Raw genomic sequence first — 7,818 nt, forward strand, 5'->3', positions numbered from 1 at the left:
ACTACTTAATAAAAAGTCTATTGCATTATTTTTATTGATGTTGTTTATGGCTTTTTAAAAGAGTTGTTCACCATATTATATCATTGATGAAAATGTTACTTGTATATTAGTATACCTATGTATTAGTTACTTGTGTGTTAGAACTGCTCATTTAATACAATGCATTAATATCAGGCTGCACTTCTCATTGTTGGATTCCAAGTGAGTCTGCTTATATGGAGCATCTTACTGTGTTTCCTAGAATAGTAATGCTGAGTATTTGTGCATTAAAATACAAATTATTTTATTATAATTGTATTTCCTTTTATCTCTTCTGCATTTGAGTTGTATTGATTTTTTTATGAGGCAGATAAGCTATATTTTATGGACTTAACTTCAAGTAGTGAAACTTCTTTTTAAGGGAGTTGTATCTAATAAGGCTGAAAATTATTGGCCTAGGAGATTCAAAGAAGGTCATATTAGTCAGTTTTGTTTTTCAAACTATTGTACATTCCTTCCAAGGCTCTAATTTACCAAACACATTGAATCTACTACAAGAAGTTAAACATGATTCAGATTACAATAATACAGTAAATATTGAATGAATAACAAGTAGTGCTGAAGGTTGAATTTTTCCCATGGAAATAAGGATCAGTGAATATGAGATAGTTAAGTGCATCAAAGTTTTAAAGCTCCCCAAAATCAAAATGGTCATAAAAAATAAAGTGGGGAAACGATGTAAGAAATCATCAAAAGTTGTGAATTGGAATGCCAAAGAAACATTTTTGTATATTTTTAGGTGGTTTTTTTTTTTTGGCCCAACTTTAGGAAAATTAGATGTGTGAGTCATTCTTTATGTGTATGACAGCAGCAGAAATAAATGATCCTGGTATGAAGAAAAAATAAGTACAAGTAATTTTGGTCCATTATATCATTCATATGAAGACTAAAAATTCACAACTAGTATAAGTAATAGCGTGATTTTTTTTTCATTAAGAACTCCAGTAAACAACTTGCTCTCAGCTTCTAATATTGAAAGTAAATTGTTTATTTCCTCTGGTTTTTGTATGATGGAAGAGAACAAGAAGTGATGATTTTAGGGTATGATTTTGGTTTTGACTGGAGAAAAAAAACACAGTAAAATAAAAAAAATGTGTCAGTGATGCAGACAAATGTGATGAAACTAAAGCTGTGATATGAATGTTATGCTGACTTCCAAATAAAGGAATGACTGCAGATCCCAGATAAGGGTTAATTCTAGAACAGAATACTTCATGACTAATGGCCTTTCATTTATCAAAGAACTAGAGCATAAGCTAATAAGTAGGACATATAGCAGAAACCTCAGAAGGACTATTATGATTAAAATTCTTCCAAGTGTATCCAAGGACATGAATGATGACAATGGGTATTTCTAAGAGTGAAATTGCTCATAAGTTTTACTTTCCTTATATAATTTGCCGATGCTATGTTGCATGGTGTGAGATAACTTAGTTTATTTATGTGAATAAGCCCCTATTTTGTTTTGCTATGACTGAACATGAGAGCGGGAACATGCAAATGTATACACACACACACACTTATTCAATCTGCTGATCTGAGATGTAAAAGCATATACCAAGGGAAAATGTCCACCTCAAAAGAAATTCAAAGGGCAATAGATTCTATCATTTACTAATATCTACAGTATACAGTGGGCTTCACACACTGTATCTCACATCTATAATAATAAAAGTGTAATATGCTAATTAGACATGACAGCCGAACAACCTTCTGGATGTCATTTCTGATGAAGCCTCGGTGGCTGGGGCCAAGGCAGAGGCGGTTAGGGGCAATCAGCAGGCAGGCAAGCAGTTAGGGATAATCAGGCAGGCAGGCAGAAGTGGTTAGAGGTGATGAGGCAGGCAGGTGAGCAGTTAATTGCATAATATACTTATTAAGTTTATCATCTGTATGCTTAAAATATTTAAAGATGCACATATATGAATAATTAGTATACATATTATTATATAGCCAAATTTACAGAATCAACTTTTTAAAAAATCATCCAAATAATCTATTTTTTAAAAATAGCAGTGCTGCCCTGTCCGGTTTGGCTCGGTGGATAGTGCATTGGCCTGCGGACTGAAGGGTCCCCGGTTCGATTCTGGTCAAGGTCATGTACCTTGGTTGCGGGCACATCCCCAGTCCGGGGTTTGCAGGAGGCAGCTGATCAATGTTTCTCTCTCATTGATGTTTCTAACTCTCTATCCTTCTCCCTTCCTCTCTGTAAAAAATCAACAAAATATATTTTAAAAATCAAATAAAAATAGTAGTGCTTAAAGTTTGTCAGAGATCTTAAGACCCTTTTAGTTTCTTTACCTCCCATGAAAGCAATTTTCAACCCTAGTAACTTTATTTTCATACCCTGCAATCACAATCTGCCTCCCACCACAGGTGGAATTCAAAACAAAACAAGCAAACAAACCCCTGCTTTTACCTTATATGTAAATGAGGAAGAGAAAATGGCAAGAATGTCTTTGTTAACATCCCCTCAAGCAACCCTTAACTCACATTAGCAATTGACCTGCAATGAGATTAAAAGATCTTTCTTTAAGGCTCCCAGAATTGCATTCCTTCCTTTTTTGCCTCTAGTATCCTCAAGACCCATATTTTCCCCTGTATTCTTACCCGGCTATGGACAGCTTGGGCTAGTTAACACTATTTATTTATTTATCTCTGCAGTTTGGAATGGAATTGTTGTTGGTTTTCAGAAATTACAATATAGGGCCATAGTCTTAATTTGGTTTAAACCAGGATTTCTGAAAACTTTACCTAGGTCATCATGACATAAAAATCCAGGATCAGAAATTCCAAGAATTGGGAAATCAAATCTTTATTAGAGTACATATGACCATGTTTACTTTTTCATGAAAATTACAAAATGGGGAACATCATAATAAAAAAGGCAGTATATATATATTCCGTATAAGTTAGTTAAATGCAAATAGTTTTTATTCAAATGATAAGCTCTTAGTGATTATTAATATATTATTCTTAGTGAATAATCTCCTGATATGATCTCCCAAAATAAAAGCGTATTGAGTCAAATTGAATTGAATTCTACATATATCCTGTACGTTTTCTTACTTTGATTTTTCGGACTACCATTTTTTACTACATTTAAAGAGCCTCCTCTCTACCACACCCCGTTTCCACCTCATTTATTGGTTTAGAGAATTAGCTTTTCTTCTCCCCTGCAAAGAAATAGAGCATTAAATGTATACCAGTTGAGTTACTGAAGCTTAAAGCTTTGCAAGATTGAGATACTGTCTATTGCCCATTACATTTCTTGTAAGACCAATTATCTAAAAAGAAAAAAAAGGCCTAGCAAAGGTTCTGGGCATATGGTTACCTCATGTTGCATGTGATCTTTCCTCTCATTCATTAGTTGATGGATGTCTCAAGAATTTGGATGTTTATATAAAGGGTCATGACAAATATCCCTAAATCTGAACCTCTCAAACATTTTTTTCCTAGCTCCTGGGATATCCTGCATACATAAAGTGATAGCTGTTGACACTGAAATGCTAATCACAGAGTAGCAGCTAGACTAAAACAATAAATGAATGAAAAATTAAAGTCAAATAAATTCAAGAGGAAAAGAAAAGAGCTGGATGGAGTATGAAATCTTCTAGTTGGAATTTCTATGGATCTTTGTCTTTAGATCAGGGAACTAGAGAAACATTGACTTTTTTATAATACAAAGACATATGACATAGAAAAATGTTAAAATGAACCTAGCTGCCCTGACCAGTTTGGCTCAGTGGATGGAGCCTCGGCCTGCAGACTGAAGGGTCCCAGGTTCGATTCCAGTCAAGGGCATGTACCTTGGTTGCTGGCACATCCCCAGTAGGGGGCGTGCAGGAGGCAGCTGATTGATGTTTCTCTCTCATGGATGTTTCTAACTCTCTATCCTCCCTTCCTCTCTGTGAAAAATCAATAAAATATATATTTTTTAAAAAATGAACCCAGCAAGGTGGGCTCATTTTCTCAGTAATTACCAGGAGGGATTTCACTTAGCACTCACGCTATTGCAAATGCTACATGCACATTTCTCTTTACATTGATTTTACTTATGAGATGAAGATGTATGACTTCTCTATTTCTCTGTATTCCTCCTATCCAACACATGTTACTTCCATATCTAAACCTTCTCAGAAATTGTGGAAAACCTCCCTTTCAGGAAGGAAAAATAAATAAGTGGCTGTTTTAGTTTAGTCTTTATTACTTTGTTGGAAATCTTCCCAATTCATATACCAGAAGACTTTTCATGCTTTTGAGTTAAAAGCTGAGCAGTACTTTAATAACCAGTGGAAAGGACATTAGAGGGCACTCTAGCCCAACTTTCCACCCAGTTAAAGGTCCTGGGTGGAATCGACTCAGAAAGCAAAATTCCTACATCCTTGCTTCTCTTTAATACTCTAGCACAGTGGTTCTTAACCTTGGCTGCATGATGAGGCCCAGAAATTGAGATTTTTAAAAAGATTTCCAGGTGATTCTAATGTGCAGTCAAGGTTGAGAACCACTGCTCTAGTAGTAGTTCCTCTTCTAAAGCACCCACAGAAGAAAGAAGTGTCATGGAGACCCTTCTCTACAGTAGGAAAAAGGAGTAATTCCTGAAGAAGGGTCAGCAGCCTGAAGACCTTATCCTGCTTCTTGGTACATTGCCCTCACCTCACTTTTGCTCCTCCACTCATATTTGTACTAATAGAGCCTCAAACAAGTAATAGGCCCAGTTATAGAATTGTAAAAAGTGTCCTTCAATTTTGGCTTCTGTCATCAGCCTTCACATTTCCTTCAAATAGTCTATGGAAGTGGTAGGGGTTGTTTATTAGTAAGATATTTGGCCCAGGAGCTTGCAATCTTTGCATAGAAGGAATTTATTTAATCATTCCCCTCAACTGATGGAGTGTGCAAATGTTAAGCTTGGGTTAAATGATGCCATTAGCAGATGGCACTGACACCGACATGTTTTACAACGTCTGATGTAGCCCTTATGCCCATGAGTGATCTACAGCAAAGCAGTAAATAACGTTTACATGAAGTCTCTGAATAGGTCACAACATAGTCAGAGAATGACAAATGAAGATGAGCCATAACTTAGTTAGTACCCAGAAATGATTCTCAGGGAGGCTAATTTATCTGGTCACTGACAAATAACGAAATTCTCTTCCGCCCACATCTCAAGTGCTGACACTTTTCTTAGATATGAAAGGTTATTAGATTGCATTTTAGGAGTTGAAGAACAGACATTCAGTCAAAGAAAATGATAGCGTAATGTATGTCGCAGCCCCCATACATTACTGCTTTGGCTGCCTTCTGCCAGTCCACACCTCACTGATTCCATTTGTACATTGTGCATATTACTAACACTTGACCAGTTAAAACTAAAAAGGTGATCCTGAATATGACCAGTCTGAAAGGACTCATTTCCTTCCACAAATATGTTACATATAGTTTTCATTTTCATCGGCATTTCTTCAGATTATCATACTGGATTTTCAAAATTCATTTTAGTCAAATTCTAATTTTAAAAGTAATTATCAAAATGGAAAAAATATGCTTGCATGATACTAATTGAATCAGACTTGTTATTAAATACTTCATACAAATAAAAATATTAATATGCTTACTAGGTAGGGGGGATACCATGATCATAAAGTTGGTTTTCCCAGGGTGAGGCTTATCCATTACATTCCATATGTGCTGACCCCGGTGGTTTCCCCAAATGTGGGAAACTTGACTGCATAATTTGTGGTAGGGGGATACAGCATTAATGCTCTTCTATGAAAAAAAATTGACATATTAGTAATAAAGATTTCATATATGTATGTTAAATTTATTTATTTATTTAATTTTTTAAAAATTTTATTGATTTTAGAGAGGGAGAGAGAGACAGAAACATCAATGATGAGAGAAAGTCATCGATGGGCTGCCTCCTGCACGCCCCCTACTGGGGATCGAGTCTGCAACCCGAGCATGTGCCCTTAACCAGAATCAAACCTGGGACCCTTCAGTCCACAGGCCAACGCTCTATCCACTGAGCCAAACCGGCTAGGACTTAAATTTATTTTAAAAAACTAGTGTGACGAAAAACAATAATGGTTTCATATTTTCCCCAAATGACTCTTTTCCCTAGAGAAATGAAATAAAGAGTTGATGACATAATAAAATTGATTTTTCTATTGTTTACTAAGTTTTCTTCTAATGTAAAGCTCTACATAAAATCAATATCTTACAACATATACTCTGTGCTAATTTCTAAACATATAATAGTGTGATACCTAGTTAAAATGACTGTTATTTAGGCACTATATATTCTCAGCATAAACTTTAGACTAGTTCAACATTATTAAACCACTTCATCTATTAGAAACCAATTAAAACAAAGAACACTTGGAGAAGTTTCTAAGATATAATGCTTCATATAGTCAGAAATATTTTTGTAATATTCATTGTAAATCATGCATTGGGTAATAAAGGAAGACCTGAAAATTCGTTTTTTATCCATTTTAATATAGAACTATAGATAACCCGGTAGTTTTTATTAATATAATTATTTTGATTAGCTCCACAGTATGCAATGTGAGCAGCATGATGTAATGGCAAGAGCATAGACTCATGAATCAAATAGTTCTGAGTTAGGATTCCAACATCAAATATTAGCTTTGGATAAATACCTACTTTAATGCTTAAAGCCTCAGTATCATTATTTATAGAAACATAAATAAAACTAGAATTCTGGTGAGTATAGATACTGACTGTAGAAGATTTCACAATGTCCAAACTCAGCAATGATTTAAATAATGTAGCTTTACTCTGTCTACTTATAATTATCTGGCTTCTTTAAAATGTAAATTTTTAACCTCACAGTTCCATTAAAATAGTCTCCTAGTCTAGTCTCAATGATATTACATTTAAAACCTATTTTTTAAAGTACTACCTATGACTTTAGACATTGTAATAATTAGACATAGATATTAGGCATAGAAATAATACTTCATGCTTATGGAAAAGAGAAGAAATTACACTAAATCCTTCTGACCTATAGTAAATATAATGATATACATAATTCATTTTTAAATATATTTCCACATCACTTATTCTTTTTCTCACTTGCATAGAGTTAGAGAAATTGGACATATACATTTCAACTCATCACTATTTACATTTAAGAATATATCATTTTAGATTTGTTTTTTGTTTGTGTGTATGTATGCATATTTGTATATGTATATGCATGCATATGAACCTGCACATATCTGTGTATGAAAATGTATATGTCATTATTTGATCACACAGAGCATATGCTGTTGCCTGCTATTAAACTTTCTAAATATATCATGAATGTTTTTTCCATATGACTGAATATTATTTCAATGTATGTAGACTTTAAACAAGTTTCTTATAGATAATCTGCCTCCAGGTGGGGAAATCCTTATATACTTGCACCTACCAGAACGGATATTGGATATGGTTGAGAATTAATACAATTTAGAGGAAATTGAATATTTTTAAATTTTCTTTGAATTGCACAAGGAAAGGACTGCTAAAAACAAGACACACTTGACAGCCAGGCCCGTGTTGCTCAGTGGTTGAGGGTCAACCCATGAACCAGGTCATGGTTCAATTCCTAGTCAGGGCCCATGCTCGGACTATGGGCTTGATCCCCAGTAGGGGGCACGCTGGAGGCAGGTGTTCCATGATTCTCTCTCATCATTGATGTTTCTGTCTCTCCCTATCCCTTCCTCTCTGAAATCAATAAAAACATATTTTTTTAAAAAAAAAAAAGCACTA

General features: G+C 34.6%; 1 non-coding gene across 1 annotated transcript; it reads left to right on the forward strand.

Moving 5' to 3' along the window:
• Positions 1 to 5,646: 5,646 nt before the first annotated feature.
• On the forward strand, positions 5,647 to 5,810 carry LOC118667802. Its single transcript, XR_004971395.1, has one exon. It is a non-coding gene; the product is annotated as a U1 spliceosomal RNA (small nuclear RNA).
• Positions 5,811 to 7,818: the final 2,008 nt, after the last annotated feature.

The sequence above is a fragment of the Myotis myotis genome, unplaced genomic scaffold (assembly GCF_014108235.1).
Source record: "Myotis myotis isolate mMyoMyo1 unplaced genomic scaffold, mMyoMyo1.p scaffold_m19_p_12, whole genome shotgun sequence".
NCBI lineage: Eukaryota > Metazoa > Chordata > Mammalia > Chiroptera > Vespertilionidae > Myotis > Myotis myotis.